We start from the raw sequence: 16880 nt of genomic DNA on the forward strand, positions 1-16880 counted from the left end.
TGAGTATATCTATCTAATTTCTCTGAAAGCTCTGAACTTTAAGTTTTTCTATGAGAATTTCTTTCTCTTTTACAAGAGAATCACTTCTGCTCTTCTAAACTCAATGACAAAACTTCTTTAGTTTCTTTATGGTGAGCATCGATCTGTTCTATATATATGTGTGTATATGTGTGTGTATGTTTGTATATATATTTTTATTTATTTTATTTATTTATTTTTTAATTAAATCATTAATATGAGGGTGAAAATATGGAATGCTTCAGGAATTTGCATGTCATCCTTGCACAGGGGCCATGCTAATCTTCTCTGCATTGTTCTAATTTTAGTATATGCACTGCTGAAGCAAGCATTATTTTTTTTTTTTTCTGAGACAGAATCTTACTCTGTTGCCCAGGCTATAGTGATATGGCATCAGCCTAGCTCACAGCAACCTCAAACTCCTGGGTTCAAGCAATCCTCCTGCCTCAGCTACTGTGATACAGCTATAAACGATACTCCTCCGAAGTAGCTGAGACTACAGGTACACGCCAAAATGCCCAGTGAATTTTTTTATTTTTAGTAGAGATGGGATCTTCCTCTGACTCAGGTCCATCTTTTTTTTTTTTTTTTTATTAAATCATAGCTGTGTACATTAATGTGATCATGGGGCACCATACCCTGGTTTCAGCTCAGGTCCATCTTGAGGGATCCTTCCACCTAGGCCTCCCAGAGTCTTAGAATTATAGGTATGACATGTGAAACTTACTCAATGTAGAGTGTAAATGTCTCAACACAATAACTAAGAAAATGCCAGGAAGGCTATGTTAACCAGTATGATGAAAATATGTCAAATGGGATATAAAACCAGTGTATGGTGCCCCATGATTGCATTAATGTACACAGCTATGATTTAATAATACATAAAATAAAAAATTAAAAATAAAAAGAATTATAGGTGTGAACTACTACACTCGGGTCTGTTCATTATCTTTCCTTTTGAGTGCTGATATTGCAAAATCTTTCTCTCAGCTGAGTTTAATTAAATAATCATGCTGCACCTGTAAGGTAGAACAGCAAGGCTTCTGCCTTACCTGTCTTATAGCTGGAGTGCAAGTGTTTACTTTTGTGTGGGTTCCATTCTATGAATAATTCTGGCAGGGGTCTCCAGATTAGATGCACTGGACAGTTCTTTGACAGTGTGTAATGCTGGATTGCTATTTCCAACAGCCTCTTTTCAGCTAGACACAGTTCTACTTTTAACTGTCTTTGTGTATAGTTGGAAACTTTATAATAGTGTTTTCTTCCCAGAGAAATTTTCCTGTTTCCTAGAATAGATTCTTCCAGTTGATGTCTTCCATTTTCATGAACCTAAAACCAACATTTTATTTTCTATTTTGAAATCAGAAACAACTTTAACTTTTCCTTGAGATGTTTCATTTTTGAAAGATTTTGCTTTGAATTTCTGACATCAGCTTCCCTTTCTTTGAATAAGACACCCTTAAAATTACTGTTAAGTCTTTTTTTGTTTTTGTTTTTAGTGGCAGTCTCACTCTGTTGCCCTGGGTAGAGTGCAGTGGCATCCTTATAGCTCATAGCTCACATCATAGCTCACACTCCTTGGCTCAAATGATCCTCCTACCTCAGCCTCCAAGTAGCTGGAACTACATGTGCCTGTCACCACACCCAACTAATGTTTCTATTTTTAGTACAGACAGGGTCTCACTCTCAAATTCCTGACATCAGAGATCCACCCACCTTGGCCTCACAGAGTGCTAGGATTACAGGCATGAGCCACTTCATCCAGCCTAAAGTCTTAATTAAGAAGCTATGCTGAGTCATTTCTGACTCTAGAAAGTATCTCCTCATTTTGTCTAATATGTTTCTTAAGTTCAGCATTCTTTTTGTGGGTGTTAAAATAATGTTCTTATGACTTATTGAGCTGACTCACCAAATCTTCTATTTTATCCTGCAGATTCTGTTGGCTAAATGAAAATTACTAACTGTTCACATTGAATTAACTTTCTTTTTGCATATCTAACTCTTTAATAATGTTCATTTTATTATCTTTGAGGTGACAAACCGTTTTTCCATCATATTCCATGGAAGATAATTTCTTATTTAAGTCTTTCCCTCTATTTTCAAGTTTTTCAATTTTTTTAGTAGACTCTACTTTTTGAATCCATAGGATCTGAATAACGTTCTGCGTCTCCTCAACTTTGGAGAAATGAGTTACTACAATTCCTGAGCCATATTGCTATAACAGTTTTTCTAGTTCTTCTGTGCTTTCTTCATAGGTTTTCTTGATGTCTGCAACTTATTTCTCTCCATTTTTATTGATGAACATTCTGTAATATTGATACTGATATTTCAAGTCTATGGTGATCAATTTCCTGACTTCTGTTCAAGCTCCTTGGTGGTATCTTATAGTTTTTTGTTTTGTTTTTTTTTTTTTTTGCAGTTTTTGGCCAGGGCTGGGTTTGAACCCGCCACCTCCAGCATACGGGGCTGGTGCCCTACTTCTTTGAGCCACAGGTACTGCCCTGTAGTTTTTGTTTTTATCAAAGCTAATTATTCCTAATAGACTTTGAGGTTGTTTCCATAGAAGTAGAATTGCCACATACAAAAAACCAATTGTTCCTTCTAATTTATTTATTTGTAGAAAACACAGTTTTTGCTCTGTGCGGTGGCCTTGTTATAGCCCACTGTTACCTCAAATTCCTGGGCTCAAGGGATCCTCCTGCTTCAGCCTCCCAAGTAGCTGGGACTATAGGTGTATACTACTGATCCTAGCTAACTTTTAAAAAATCTTTTGTAGAGATGAGGGTCTTGCTATGTTGTCCAGGGTAGTCTTGAACTCCTGGCCTCAACCATCAACCTCACAACATGCTGGGATCAATGGGCATGAGCTGCACACTTGGTTCTTCTACTTTAGAAGTCTGAGCAATATGCCTCCATGGCCAACTTCAGACCCAAGTTTTAAAACTTAGCTTGACAATCTATTTTTTGTTCCCGCCAAATTATATTACAAATATCCATGTTATCATGAAAAGCTGAAGCATGATTAGTACCATGATGGTGATGGAACAACACCAGCTCCTGAATGTACTAACTGCAAGGCTGACTGCAGCTTCTATGATTGTTCCCATAGTCCAATCTGCCTTGCTTTAAGACAGCGGTTCTCAACCTGTGGGTCACGACCCACAGGAACTGTATTAAAGGGTCGCGGTTTTAGGAAGGTTGAGAACCACTGCTTTAAGTTTTATTTCCACCTCTTTCTGTGGTACCTCATGGCACTAACCTGTAGTTTGCTGCTTTCTCTGAAGCTCTGATGCTTCATACTTCTTTTCTAGATCATTACAAAGATTGCAAAGTGTGGCATTCTCTCATCTTAAGAATGCCAGGTTGGTGCCAATCTCCTTTCTTCCAGAATTAGGGAACTCCTCCCCTTATCTGTGCTCTTTATCAGCACATCCTTTGTAAAATTTGAGATGTGTTCTGTGAAGGTAGCCACATTGCGGCCCACTTGTCCCAGAGCCAAGGCCACCAAGCCAGAAAGACAAGTCTGTGGGTTATAGAACTGACATGGTTCTCCCTGAGAAAAGCATCTAGCGCAGTCAGATCCGAGTCCAGTCTGAATATAGTTGGGAGACTCTGTTGCAAAAACTAAGGAAAAACATGCACAATGGAGTATTTCTCAGCAACACTGGCTCAGAGCCCCCCAAGGGCTGGGTGCTGCCTGGAAACAGAGGCCTGGCCTGGACCTAACTAGGGCCCATCTCCAGTGACCAAGCACTCTGATCCTCCCCACGTCTTTCTATCCTCAGGGTGGCCTCTTCTCCCTCCCTGTCAGTGACTTTCCCCCGTGCCCTTCCTACCACTCAGATGCTGGCCTCTAGGACACCCTCTACAAACAGCAGCCCCAGAAGCCTTTCCGTGTGTGTGTGTGTGTGTGTGTGTGTGTGTGTGTGTGTGTGTGTGTGTTAAGGAAAACACATTGCCTTTTAAGTTTTCACAAAGTGTTACCATAAAGTACAGTTTCTTCTATAATCTGTGATTTTCACACCATGATTACTCTTCAATAGAGGTAAAATTTTACATAGTGGGGATTGAACCCTGACTTTTTTTTCTCTTGCCTAGGTCATTTCTAAGTGGCCTGGTGAGTCACACTTAAAAACAATAAAATCTCATTAAACAGGTTTTTATTAACCTGGTATAATGTGGCTTGCTTTCTAACTGAATTCTGATAGAGCATCATGTGATAGGTAGTGACCCCCTTATTTTAACTTAAGCATTCCTTTCTACTGATTCCAGGTCTTTAGAAAAAGCTTAACACTTTTAACCAATTGCCAAGTAAAGAATTTCTAAAACCCACCTATGACTTATAAGCCACTGCTTTGAGATGTCCCCATTTGGGGGCTGAACCAGTGTATGCCTTCTATGGACTGAAATATGGTTTTACTTATAATTTCTGTCTCCATGAATATATAAACCCAACTGTAACCTCTTGAGACCTCTTAAGACCATGCTCCCAGGCTGTAGTCACACACATTGAGCTCAGAATAAGCCTCTTTAAGTTATATTACAGTTTGGAATTTTTCCCCATTAACAATTCTGGTGCCCAACATGAGGCCTGGGGAGACTCAGGATCCCCTGAAGGATCACCCAGGCTGGGTGCTAGGTAGTAGCATAGGCTGCCCTTGGGCCCTGACTTTGAGCTTCTGCATGGGCAGAACAAGTCCTCCTGAGCCCTAGACCTCCTTCTCTTGGTTGACAGTCCCTGGTTTATTCTGAGCTATCTGTTCTTTTCCTAGGAAGTTGTTTGTTTAGGATCCTAACTTTGATTTGGCAGTATATTCTCAAGGGTCTTTCCCACTCATTTTTCCTTTCAAACTTAATCTCAACCGGCCTATCTGCACATTTGTACAAAGAAATGAGCTGTCCTTTTCATAGATAAATGAGAAACTGAGTTCTTTGGCTCCAATGAAAAATTGCATTTTATTCCTCCCAGCCAAAACGCATCCCTGGGTGACAAGCAGCTTAAGAGGGAGTGTCTGGGATGACTTCCTGAGATGCACAGTGATTCTATAGGGAATTCCTCAACAAACTTAATTAGATGGAGAATCATATGAGAAATACATATAGAAGCTGATTCTTTGGTGTTTTGAGCCCTCTTGGAAGTGACAGACTTCCTAAGAGAGAACCTGAGACATGTAAGAGAGTGGGAACGACTCAGTAGTGAAACACAGTGGAATCCCACCCACAATTAGCACACTCTGATCCCCTCCACTAAACATTCGGCCACAGTTTGTTTCCTTCATTTAAAGAAAAATGGGAAGCAAATCTAAACCTGAAGAACGACAGGAAGAATGACCCCCTTCAGGGACCCCAGTTGGTTTGTGGGAATGTCTTCTTCAAGAATTTGCATAATTGGAAAGATTCAAAAGCATGCCAGGTTTTTTAGGACACCAGCTGGTTACATATTATGGCCAATACTTGTGCACATATTTAAACTGATGGGCAAATTACATCAAAGGAAATTCAAAGCTTAGATGATTGACCTGCTATTATAAAGTTAAAATGTCCAGTCTCCTAAGTTCTCTGCCTATCTCTCCAGTTTCTTTTTTCCCTACCTGAATCTGCTATTACACTCTATTGATGTTGAGTTAAAACTCACTGTTTATGGTATTATTAATTCAAGGCTACTTGAAAGTCTTGGTTTTCTTGCTTTCTTTCTTTTTTTTGAGACAGAGTCTCAAGCTGTCGCCTTGGGTAGAGTGCCATAGTGTCACAGCTCACAGCAACCTTAAACTCTTGGGTTCAAGCGATTCTCTTGCCTCAGCCTCCCAAGTAGCTGGGATTACAGGCACCCACCACAATGCCTGGCTATATTTTTATTACAGTTGTCATTGTTGTTTTATCTGGTCCTGGGCCAGGTTTGAACATGCCAGCTTTGTTGTACATGGTTTGCGCCCTACCCACTCAGCTATATATGGGTGCTGCCCGAAATCTTGGTTTTCTTACACAGTTGAGACAGCTCTAGTTAAACTGTAAACATCAAAAACTCATTTCAAACTGAAGAAAGATAAGAGGTTTAAGATTAAACAACTATGGAAAGTACTTTACCCAAAACTTTGGTCGATAGCTTTCATTACATTACCTATGAGACAAAGTTTAGTCATATGAATAGGTTTCAATTTTGTCAAAATTATAATTTAGATTCAACCATTTTTCATCAACCTGCAATGTTATTTTATGGCTAGAGTTCCAAGGTAGACTATTGTGTGCATGTGTCTGTATATGTATATGTTCAGATGTGTTTTGTATATATACATTTGTAATAGTATATGTTGTGTTTACATGGTACCAAATAGGCTTGTAAACAAAGGCACACACATCAACTAAGTAAATAAGCTCAATTGCTTTTCAAGTTCACCTGCATTTAGTACATCTTATTTGGTAACTAAGCAGGTTAAAACAAATTATTATGAAAGTAAAAATAAAAATGTCTTCAAAATTATCAGCTTATGTTTTTGCCAGGGTTTACTCCTCTTTATATTATATTATATTATATTTTAGACAGAGTCTAACTCAATCACCCTGGCTAGAGTATGGTGGTGTTATCATAACTCACGGCAACCTCAAACTCCTGGGCTTAAGCAATCCTCCTGCCTCAGCCTCGTGAGCAGCTGAGACTACTGCGGCCTCTGTACCCAGCTAATTTTTCTATTTTTAGTAGAGAGAGGATCTGGCTCTTGCTCAGGCTGGTCTCAAACTCATGGGCTTAAGCAATTCTCCTGCTTTGGCCTCCTGGAGTACTAGGATTACAGGGGTGAGCCACCACACCGGGTCTTTATTCATCTAGTTTATGTTTTGCTTTTACCAGATGTTTAATGTGTCCTGATTTGACACAAAAATTATAAAACTATAAACCCAGCCAAAACTAAAATGATCATTGTTTGTGTGATTTTTGACAAGTAAGACGAATTTAGTATTTTTAGTTTATAAAAAGAGCTTAATGTTCTGAGTTACCAGCAAAAATACCCATGTGTGTAATGTTCTTACTCAGATGAATAGCTAATATTCACAAACTATAAGAACTGTTAACAGGAAAAGAAATTGAAATCATGATTAGCTTTGTCTAATATCTGAGTTTTTATGTTTATCTAAGTAAACCACTAAAATAAAAAAAATTGGGTAAATGTAAATGGAATAAATGCTTACAAATAAAATTTTCATGTAATTTAAAATTCAATAATAGATATTCAATATAAATTCAATAATAAAGATATTCATTAAATATCTGATAGTTACAACTGACAAAAAAAATTGTTATAGGGAAACATGACTAAATGTGGTTTTCATCCACAAAATTTTTATATATGAGAGACAATTCAAGATTTCTTGCTTCCTAGCTTTTCACTAAGCTTTGGGTTACTGGGAGTTAAAATTTCTGTTTAATGAATGTCATAATATACATACTATATACAAAGAAAGCCAAAAATAAATATATATGATGTGTTTTTGATGATGTGTTTATTATTAAAGACATAAAATGTGTTCTTTATTGAGGAAAAAATAAAAGGTTTTGTCTGATTCAAAAGTTATTTAAAGACTAATTCAAAATACAAATTTAAAAAGGAAATGAAACAAGGTAGAAAGAAATCAATAAGTAAAAAAGGATATAGAAAGAAAGTTATGAATATGAAAATATAGTTTTGGTAAAGGAGATTAAACGAAAAGAAGAATAATTTTGTATGAGAAAGAATCTTATGTAGTATTTAGGAAAGGGAAAATTTAAGACAAAACGAAGTCCAAGAATGTTGTAGATGGTCTGGTTAAGTCATAAAAAGGTTTAAAGCTTCTTAGGCTTTTATCTGGAAAGCTCAATGTTTGCCATATCTTGCTGCTTTCAGCTTTTTCTTCCTGGAGAAGATCAGGATGAGAACTCACTTCAACTTTTTGTTGGCTCCTATAATATTTTCCCCCTTAAATTCAAAGTCTGGTGTTATGGCCTGATGCTAAAAAAAAGTTTTAGGAAAGCAATGCTTTTCTCTAGTGTATCTTAATTCTATACTCAGCTTTTCTTGGCATGGGTAAATTATTTAATATGGTCATAAAACTTGTCATGAGGTTGCTAAGAGTCGTTTGTTCCCCTACGCAAGGTACTAGTTTTACTTATTCACATTCCTCTGTAATATACTGTACCTTCATGATCCTGGACACATTCTTGCTGTGTCTGATTAATTCAAGTACCCTTTTGGTCAGATTTGACTTCTAAGTTGTCTAAATGGGCTTCACATAAGAAAAATTAATCATTCTGCAAAAGATTTTTCTTTGCCATTTGTATAACTGGTTTAAAAGAAAGGATTTTATCCTTGATCAAGATAATTTCTATGTTGCCTTTATTAGTTTTTTTTGTTTGTTTGTTTTTTGAGACAGAGTTTCAGTTTGTTGCCCTGGGTAGAGTGCCATAGCTCACAGCAACCTCAAAACTCTTGGGCTCAAGAGATTCTCTTGCAGCAGCCTCCCAAGTAGCTGGGACTACAGGTTTCTACCACAAAGCCCATCTATTTTTAGAGATGGGGGTCTTGCTGTTGCTCAGGCTGGTCTCAAACCCACGAGCTTAGGCAATCCACCAGCCTTGGCCTCCGAGAGTGCTAGGATATTACAGTGTGAGCCAAGATCTTCACATCTGTGTAACTTTATTCGTTTTGATGTCTTTTGATGACTATCACTCTTGCTTAAATCAATGATTATCATTTTACATTGACCTATGGTTCTATTTGGGCAAGTGTTTTTTTTTGCTTGTTTGTTTTTTTGTAGAGACAGAGTCTCACTGTACCGCCCTCAGGTAGAGTGCCGTGGCGTCACACGGCTCACAGCAACCTCTTAACTCTTGGGCTTAAGCGATTCTCTTGCCTTAGCCTCCCGAGCAGCTGGGACTACAGGCGCCCGCCACAACGCCCGGCTATTTTTTGGTTGCAGTTTGGCCGGGGCTGGGTTTGAACCCGCCACCCTCGGCATATGGGGCCGGCGCCCTACTCACTGAGCCACAGGTGCCGCCCTGGGCAAGTGTTTTAAACCTTTGATATTTGACAGCTTTCCAAAATCAAAATTTCAAAATTACTGCAAACTGACTTTTTTTTCCTTTCTTAGATTTTCTCTTTTTAACTTATTTTTTTATTTCAGAGTATTACAGGAGTGCACACATTTTGGTCACATAATCTACATTTGCATATTTTAAGTTGATATTTTAAGTTTGTCCTTCACCCAGAATATGTGCATTGCATGGGGTAGATGTGAATTTACCTTAACTGTCCTTCCCTCTCCTCCCATTTGATTTCTGTTGAGTTTTACTTCTATATGTGTACATATGTGTTTATTGACTAGTTCCAATTTGGTATTGAGTACATGTGATGTTTTTCCATTCTTGGAATACTTTACTTAGAAGAATGGTCTCCAGTTCCATCCAGGTTGTTATAAAAGATACTAACAATACTATGCTATTGTTTTTATGGCTGAGTAGTACTCCATGGTATACACATAGCTCAAACTACCTTTTTAGTATTAGAACCACGAGGGTGGCGCCTGTGGCTCAAAAAGTAGGGTGCTGGCCCTATATACCAGAGGTGGTGGGTTTAAACCCAGTCCGGGCCAAAAACTGCAACAACAACAAAAAAAAAAAAAGAAAGAAAGAAAGAACTGCTGGAAGTCCAAGAAATATATCAGCATGATTTAGTATATTAAAATAATATAGGAAGCATTGTCTGTCACCTATGCAATGGAGTTTAACTTTCTTTGCATTATATTTATATAAAAGTCATTAGTATATGCTCCAAAAGTGTATGAAAATCATAATATTTTTATATGTTTGAATATATGCTATCTAGTAATAATTATGATTATTATTTTAAATTGTTGTATCTCATAGAAGTAATCAAATTTCCTTTGTGTCTTTATTTTTTGCTTAATTTTCTTTTTTATTAAATCATAGCTGTGTACATTTATGCAATCATGGGGCACCATACACTGATTTTATAGACCATTTGACATATTTTCATCATACTGGTTAACATAGCCTTCCTGGCATTTTCTTAGTTATTGTGTTAAGACATTTATATTCCACATTTACTAAGTTTCATATGTACCCTTGTAAGATGCACCGTAGGTGTAATCCCACCAATCACCCTCCCTCCTTTGTGTCTTTAATCATGGTTATTCTAAGAGTTTTGTTATCCGCAGACAATTGTTTTACTTTGATTCTTTATTTTACTTTGTTTTACTTTGATTCTTTGCAAAAAGCAGTTTATAATCAACTACGGTCCACAATTTGCTTCTTCTTTAAGGAATGTCATGCAAGAATGATGATTAAGTACTCTTAATTATAGGTTTCTGATCACTTTGGAATCTAGTACTGATAGTACTAGGTAAAAACTTCCAGGAATTTCATTTAAAAGCTGGTGCATTCATAAAGATTGCTAACCCAACTTCAAACAGAACAAGAGTTAATTACATGAGGCTAAACTAACAGGACTGAAATATTTTTATGACTTTTTGTTTAAAACATTGCTGATTATTTGTTTTGTTTTCAAGAGTCAAGACAAAAATTAAGCAAATAGCAAAGTTTACATGACACCTCCAGAATCTGAAAACTATTTATTCCTAGTGCCCCATCTGCTCTCTATTGCCAATGCCTTGCTGCTAAAGCTATACAAACATCCTCTCTCTAAGCCCAGGGACTGTAGTGGAAGAGGTGGGTGTGTGAGATTGTACAGGCCAATTTTGAGGGATGAAGTTAGTTTAAATCCTCCAAATCAAGGACGGGCATACAGATGCCTAAAAAGCTGGCAAACTGGATGACTTTGCTTCTTGGCCTATTTTGTGGCCCCCTTTCCATCTATCCCAACCATATACAATCCCTTGCTTCTCATAGACTTTAAGGGGAATTACTAAGAGACTATCAAGATGCCTTGTGGCAAAGCTTCTGGATATGGTTGTTCTCGGGTTTATGCAAATGAAGATATTATAAAGAAGTTATCAACAACTAATTTAGGACAAAATACTAAGATAAAAATATTGCAGTGCAACAAAAGTCTGCAAATTCCTTAGCTTCAGTGGTTTTAACAAAATGCTTATGTTTTGTGTAGCAAATTGCTGCAAGTCTGCAACTAAAACCAAGACTGGTAGCTCTACACTTACAGACAAGTTAATTTTTCAATCCTGCTTTTGGCAATTGGTATTTGCTCTTTTGTTGCTTAAAAGGTACCATCTGCAGGGGTCCTCAAACTTTTTAAACAGGGGGCCAGTTCACTGTCCCTCAGACCGTTAGAGGGCCAGACTACAGTTTAAAAAAAAAAACTTATGAATAAATTCCTATGCAAGGGCGTGTTTAGGTATCATATCCACATATCTTATTTTGAAGTAAAAAACCAAAACGGGAACAAATGCAATCACACTACCTCATGTGGCCCACGGGCCGCAGTTTGAAGACCCCTGAAAGGATTCCTTATGAATAAAGGATTCCTTATAGTCCACCAAAAAGGACTATATCAGGTAATTTTAACTAAGTTTTGTGCTGCAAAATTAAAGGAAGTTACTTCTTGGATTCACATCTCAGTCTTAAAATGAACACTCAACCATGTTACTTATCATACCTTGATCTCCCAGCTGGTCTCTGATATCTGCCTATGATTTTGGAAAACATTCCTGGCTCAGCTGGTCTCCAGAGCAACAACCAAGCTACACTTTCTTCCCGAGACATGGGAGCAGGCCAGGACTCATGAGCCCTGAAATAACTCTCATTCTTACTTTACTTGCTATACAATATATTGCTGAGAACCCTGAATGCTTTATCTAAGATCCCTAAAAGGTTATTTGGGATCTATGGAATTTCTCTTGGTATAGTTTTCTAAATGGGTATGGTCATTACTTCCTTCGTTAAAATGTTTTACCTGTTCACTCTCATTCCCATAGTTGCCTCTATTTACCTATCCCACACTCCTTATCTCTTCAAACCTGAAAACTTCTGATTCCCTGCAAACCTCACTGATTTCCCTGCCAACACAGCCCACGTCACCTGCTATGACCATAGATGGGGATGAAATGAAGGCCACTGACTAGAAGAGTTCCACTCTAAACATTCCCCTAGGTGCTCCCCTTTATAGGGTAGCTCAGTTATAAGGCTCTCACCAAATATAGGGCCCTGCAGGAATACCATTGACCCGACAAGCACCTCAAGAAGATTATTGGGGGGGGTCTAATCAGATAATATATTGCATAACAATAGATATTGGTGACGACAAGCTTAGACAATTGCCTGTGTATTATGGAAGAAACCTAGCTGCCTCCTGTGTGAACGGTCACAGAATAAACTGCCTGAATGACCACCTGCTCTGTGCTTGTGGATGGATGTCCTTATCTGGCACCAACCACACTGACACTGCCCTTTAAAAACTGTTTATGGAGTCCATTGATGGACAGAAGGCCCTGACAGTACAAACTCCAGCTTAAAGCAAGGGTGCCTCTGTGAAGCCTTATGAAATACCCAGACAAGGGTGTGTTTAGGTATCATATCCACTCACCTGATGATCGTTTGGGATTCCCAATAGTTCTGGATTGACGTGATTTACCCACATTGCACTGATGCCATTAGTGTACAAGGGTGGATACACCAAAATTTGCCAATCAAAAGACTAAAATGGGATCCCCTGGAGGAACTGGAACTGGAACAGGGCTAGGCATACTGGGACAAGCCAAATTCAGAGGCATTTAATAATAAAGAGAGGCATTCCTGACGGAAGGCATTCCTGACGGAAAAATTCCCTCTCAAAAATAGGAAGAAATGTTATTCCGAGAAGGAAAGAGATGGGAAGTGGCCCTAAAAGATAATGCAGCACTCATCAAATGGATAGAAGATACCAGACAAGCCATAAAAGCATACTCCCAAAGTGAAGGTGGGAACAGGTTACATACCCACATAACCCAGGGATTGGGACCACTGTAACTAACAGGAGGATACTTCCCCAAAGGAAGCTGGTGGGCTATCTTAGCTGATGAGAGCACATAACATCCCATTTTTTTTTCTCAGATTGTGAAGATAGAAAAAGAAAATGGTTATGTTCTCAAACCACTTAGAACCCCAATGTCTCCAAATTAGATTCCTAATAGCCACTAATATGCCCTACATTGGGCAGAATGTTTACTTATGTTGGTGGTTCTCAACCTTCCTAATGCCTCGACCCTTTAATACAGTTCCTGTGGGTCACCCCCACAGATTGAGAAAGCTGTTACATAGGAAAGGGCCAGTTTGGGGAGGGATGACAAATGACACAGTAGAATTACAAGATCTCTTCTATAACAAAACCTCTTTTTCCCCTCCCAAATACCAATATATGGTGCAGTGCAAAGGTGGTGGGAAAAATAGATTGGACAATTGTAAACAAGCCCTGTAACAATTAGGCACTGAAGATCAATGTTTCTTGAATTTGATTTATGAGACCCTCTTTTTTTTTCTTTTAACTATCCAGAAGGAAAAAAAAATCATTTTATTATAAGGACATTTGCACTCAAATGTTTATAGCAGCTCAGTTCACAATCACAAAGATGTAGAAATATCCCAGTGCCCATCAACCCAATGGATTGCCCATCAGTGGATTAATAAACTGTGGTATATGTACACCATGGAATAATTTTGAGCCATAAAAAATGATGGAGACTTTGCATCTTTTGTATTTACCTGGGTGGCATTCTTCTTAGTAAAGTATTTCAAGAATGGAAAAGCAGGGCGGGGCCTGTGGCTCAGTGGGTAGGGCGCCAGCCCCATATACCGAATGGTGGGTTCAAACCTGGCCCCGGCCAAACTGCAACAAAAAAATAGCTGGGCATTGTGGCAGGCACCTGTAGTCCCAGCTACTTGGGAGGCTGAGGCAAGAGAATCGCCTAAGCCCAGAAGTTGGAGGTTGCTGTGAGCTGTGTGAGGCCATAGCACTCCACCAAGGGTGATAAAGTGAAACTCTGTCTCTATAAAAAAAAAAAAAACGAATGGAGAGGGCGGCACCTGTGGCTCAAAGGAGTAGGGCGCTGGCCCCATATGCCAGAGGTGGTGGGTTCAAACCCAGCCCTGGCCAAAAACTGCAAAAACCAAACAAAACAACAAAAAAAGAATGGAAAAGCAAATATCCCATGTATTCAGTAGTGAGTTGAAACTAGTAGATTAACAACTATAGGTCCACATGAGAGAAAAACACAGTTATATTCAAGAAGCGAGGAGGAGGGAGGAGAGAGCTCAGTAAGTTCCCACCTAATTTGCACAATATGGGGGTATATGGCACACTTTCTGGGTGAAGGACTCAACAATAACTTGGACTTTACCTTAGAAATGAAAACAATGTATCCTAATTATGTGTACTCTCATATTAATCCAATTTAAAAGAAAAAAGAACTTTTAAAATCCAAAATAAAAAATATTTGTGGGCTCGGCGCCTGTGGCTCAAGTGGCTAAGGTGCCAGCCACATACACCTGAGTTGGTGGGTTCAAATCTAGCCCGGGCCCTCCAAATAACAATGACAGCTGCAACCAAAAATTAGCCAGGCGTTGTGGCGGGTGCCTGTAGTCCCAGCTACTTGGGAGGCAGAGGCAAGAGAATCGCTTGAGCCCAGGAGCTGGAGGTTGTTGTGAGCTGTGATGCCACAGCACTCTACCCAGGGCAATAGCTTGAGGCTCTGACTCAAAAAATATATAAAATAATAATAATAATATTTGTGAATGAGTGAATAAAAGAAGAAATTTCTGGATGTATATTTCTCCCATTGAAAAGTATTCTTAATTTTCTCTGGTCATCCCAATAGTTAAATGATAACTTGCGCATTGAAAGAGTAGCATCAGTGAGCTCAGAAATCTTTATAGAGCTCAAAAGATCCTCTGAGGTAGAGCAGGCTTGTTTTACAGATAAAGAAAATGAGTCCAGAGAGGCAAAGACAGCCTTCTAACTCTACTTAAGTATGAGACCCTCTTTTAGGACATTATATCTATGGAGACCAATTGACCAAAAGAAAATTAGACTCTGATTTGGTGTTGGTCCTACAATCTCGGAATAAAATTTACCACAAGATTCAAATGACCATTCATAAGGAGGGTAAACACATTGTAAGTCTGGTTAAAGACTACAATGATGTATACCGGGATTTTTACATTGGGCTGGTTACATTGTTTACTGCCTTCTGATTCTACCTGTAACTTTCTTGGATGCCTAATCTTCACTATTTTTATGACATTTATTGCTATATTATCATTATGTATCTCTTGTAAATGCTATGCCAGATACAGGAAAAGGAAAAAGACACAAAGACTCAAATCATTATGGCTCATAGAACAGATCTGATCTAGGATGATTTGTGATACTGAACAATAGGCATGACTCTCAGCCCCTTAAGCAATTTGGTTATTAAATCAGGTCAAACTATGTCCTTCCTCTCAGATGTGGAAATCACAATATTGAAACTATGATCACCAATGTCTGATGACCAAATAGACAATTCCAGGAATGAGCTTTCCTGGCATCCTGCGACCTCCTGCTGGTTGTTGGCCTGCACATGCATTCCATAGGATGATCTTTGTCTAAAGGGAGAACTGAACCTTGACCTTTTTTTTTTTCTCTTGCCAAATTCCTCCCTAAAAGGTCTGGTGAATCACATTTACAAATGATAAAAATCTCATTAAAAGAGTTTTTATTAACCCCACATAATGTAGCTTACTTTCCAATGTGATTCCTCTAGCCCCATCTCAACCTGAACTGTATTAAAGGAGCTGCGGCATTAGGAAGGTTGAGAACCACTGCTACGGTATTGCATGACAGAAGACCCCCTGGATCTTAGACTTAACCATTCCTTTCTACTCACTCCAGGTGTTTAAACAAAGCTTAACTCTTTCAAACCAATTGCCAACTAAAGAATCTCTAAAATCTGCTTATGACTTGTAATGTGCTTTGAGATGTCCTGCTTTTGCAGGCCAAACCAATGTAGACTGTCCATGTACTGATTATGGTTTTACCTGTAATTCCTGTCTCTCTGAATGCATAAAACCAAACTGTAACCTGGCAGCCTGGGGCACATTGAGACCTCTTGAGACCATACTCCTTGGGCTGAGGCTGCACATATTTGGCTCAGAATGAACTTCTTTAAATTATTTTACAAAGTTTTGAGTCTTTTTAAAATTAACAGTAGTGAACAATATCCATCTTAAGAGTACAACTCGGTGCATTTTGGCCAGTGTCTATACCTGCAATAAGCACTATTGAAAAATATGAAATATTTCCATCACCCGAAAAGCTCCCCACACTCTTTGCCCTTCCATCTCCACCCTCCCGCCCCGCAAGACCAGTTCTGGTATCTGTTGCACGAATGAATTTTGTCTGGTCCTGGACATCGCACACAGAGGGCGGCACGCTTACACTCCTGGTGTCTGGCTTTTTCCCACCCGTGTTTGAAAGCATTTGAAGGGCGTGAGTTGTAACTCCCAAATGGCTCTATTGATGGATCATGCATAGAGCGTCAGATTGTAACGCACTGAGCTGATGCCTAACACTAGACGGATTTTCAGGCAAGGAAATCCACTTGGGGGTGGCGAGAAGTGGGGGTCTAACGGTTCCGGCGCCCTGGGTCTGGCGTTCCTCCCCGGGCCTGGCCTGGCCTCCCGGCCGGCTCGGATTGCTCCGCTCAATTCGGCTCGTCCCGGCTCGGCCCTGCTAGGCTCGGCTCCTCCCGGCTCGACTCCTCCCGGCCCGGCTCGGCCCTGCTTGGCCCTGCTCGGCCCTGCTCGGCCCTGCTCGGCCCTGCTCGGCCGGCCCTGCGGGAGGGAGGGCGGCGCCGCTGGAAGTGACGCAAGCGAGGGCGGGGCCGCCGGC

General features: G+C 39.4%; 1 non-coding gene across 1 annotated transcript; it reads right to left on the reverse strand.

Moving 5' to 3' along the window:
- Positions 1-243: 243 nt before the first annotated feature.
- Positions 244-348, reverse strand: LOC128562882 (U6 spliceosomal RNA). Its single transcript, XR_008373581.1, has one exon. It is a non-coding gene; the product is annotated as a U6 spliceosomal RNA (small nuclear RNA).
- Positions 349-16880: the final 16532 nt, after the last annotated feature.

The sequence above is a fragment of the Nycticebus coucang genome, chromosome 12 (genome assembly GCF_027406575.1).
Source record: "Nycticebus coucang isolate mNycCou1 chromosome 12, mNycCou1.pri, whole genome shotgun sequence".
NCBI lineage: Eukaryota > Metazoa > Chordata > Mammalia > Primates > Lorisidae > Nycticebus > Nycticebus coucang.